Source organism: Ailuropoda melanoleuca, chromosome 1, assembly GCF_002007445.2.
Source record: "Ailuropoda melanoleuca isolate Jingjing chromosome 1, ASM200744v2, whole genome shotgun sequence".
Lineage (NCBI taxonomy): Eukaryota > Metazoa > Chordata > Mammalia > Carnivora > Ursidae > Ailuropoda > Ailuropoda melanoleuca.
Genome location: NC_048218.1, coordinates 209,815,158 through 209,817,626, shown reverse-complemented (window position 1 = coordinate 209,817,626; position 2,469 = coordinate 209,815,158).

The following is a 2,469-nucleotide window of genomic DNA, read 5'->3' as shown; positions in this document are numbered from 1 at the left end:
AAATGCACACCCGGCAGGAGATGCCCGGGCCTTGCACGGACCCAAGTGTGGGCCCACAATGGACATGGTGGGAAGGGGGGGCCAGAGGGGAAAGGACAAGGAGCAGAAGGCCGGGAGGAGTCATAAGGAGACTAACATGTCCTAAGGGGGTAAGAGCCAACAGGTCTCAGCCCAGGGTGGGAGCAGAGCCGGGGCAAGAACCAAGAGGTCTAGAAAGTGGCAGGACCCCGTCCCTAGGGTACGTGCTGTCGTCCCCTGTATGCACTCCCCAGGGTGGGGCAAGGCCCTGGTACAGAGTGTGCCCCGGGGGTCCCACCTCTAGTGGGCCCCATCCCTCCCCACCCCTGCACTCTTCCTTTCACACAGAACCTGGGTTTTCTGTGGAAGGATTGGCCCCGCCCCCAACCCCAGGGAGGGCCCTGACCGGGTGGGTCAGTCAGCACATCTTGTGACCATTGGCTCAGGGAAATCACACGACCCAATTTAAGCCAGTGAAGCTTGGAGAAACATTCCCTGGGAGTCCTTGGGAAGGCTCTTCTCTCTGAGGATGGGACCTGGGGCTGGGGGTTCCTCGCTCTCTGGAGGTGAACTAGGAAGCTCATGACCCGCGTTCTTGTGGGAAGCCAACTTGTATCCATGCAGGGAGGAAGGTTGAGAATGAACCTGACACCATGGCAGGCAAAGGGAAAGCCGAAGGAAACCGGCCCTCGTGACTTTGGCAAGCCTTGGTCAGGCCTTACCTGATGCCATCCCGCTGGGCTTGTCTAAGCCAGGCTGAGTTGGTGCTTACCATTCCTTGTGACTGAAAGCATCCTAACTGACACAACTACTAATTCATTGCATGTTAAGCAATTCTGACAAGCTGCATAAATGAAGTGTTTCGCGTTTGTACAAGTCGGTATCTGTCGGTGCCGTCTTGATCGCTGCATCTAAAAGCATTTCTTAATCCATCATTAGGTCTTCTCAGTGCGGGAATAGTAAAGGACGACAGCCCTGGTACTGTGTCCCTCGTGTTTTGGTTGTTTAAAAAGGCCTCCTGCTGACGGGAATCAACCAGACCAAGACAGACAATTCGAGTTCGTGAAGGAAGAAAAATGGAACTCCTATTTTTCAGGACTACTTCCAGATTGCTTTCTTCTCTCCTCCCTGAAGTTGGACGCCCTGTGGGCACAGCTGGGGGTGGGCCTGCAGGTTCTCCTGCAAGGGCACGTGCCCCCTTCCAGGCTCCTCAGCAGCGGCACCAGCCTGGCCAGTGCACACTGAGTCTTCTCCAGATGTCTGGGTCCCTGTTAGCAATCTGAGGCCCCAGCCCCTGCCCCGCTGGCCGAGGCTTGTCCATCCCAGCTACGAACAGGTACTCCTGACCCCAAGCTGACACTCAGTTGCCCANGTGCCCAGAGAGGTTGCCCGATTAGTCCCCAAAAATCTAGTGGGAGGGGCGCCTGGGTGGCTCAGTGGTTAAGCGTCTGCCTTCGGCTCAGGTTATGATCCCAGCGTCCTGGGATCGAGCCCCACATCGGGCTCCCTGCTCAGTGGGAAGCCTGCTTCTCCCTCTCCCACTCTCCCTGCTTGTGTTCCCTCTCTCGCTGTCTCTGTCAAATACATAAAATCTTCAAAAAAAAAAAAATCTAGTGGAAAAAAAGGTTCTGTCCTCCTGTTGACATCACCATTTAAATTCAGGTCCCAAAGCAATTAGTATGTGATGACAAATACAGTAACAGGTAGAAACTGGCCCTCGTATATACCTTACTCAGCTGACACAGGTGGGCACACACACGAATGCACACGGACACACGCACATATGCATGTGTATACACCATGCACACACAGGTGGGCGTGCACACACACACATGCAGGCATGCACACTCATGCACACGCACACACAGCTGCACACAGCACGTATGGTCATGCACAGACGTCTCACAGACGTGCACACTCACCCGCATTCATGCATACCTACTCCACTTCCGGAGATGGCTTCTCGAGAACGTGAGCTTTCCTGGGTCAGGTGGGTGGTCCTCTCCCACTGCTGTGCTCACCGGAGGCNCTTCTTCCCTCCCTCTCCACAGGGTTCTTACTCCTTCCAGGTTTCTGATCCCAGAACTCCAGCGTGACTGGGTGTTTAAAAAGTAGGCTGAATATATGGCAAAGCCATCACCACGATAAGTCTAGTTAACATCCGTCACCTTAGTTACCGAATCACCTGTGTGTGATGAGAACTTTTAAGATATGCTCTGTTAGCAACTTTCCAGTATGCACGACAGTGTTGCCAACCACAGCTGCCATGCTGGGCATCACACCGTTTCACAGTAGATACAAGTATCGAATCATCATGCCCCACACCGAGGGACTATAATGTTCTATGTCCCTTGTACCTCAATACAAAGCAAGGAGGGAAGGAGGGAGGGAGGGAAGGAAGGAAGGAAGGAAGGAAGGAAGGAAGGAAGGAAGGAAGGAAGGAGAGGGAAA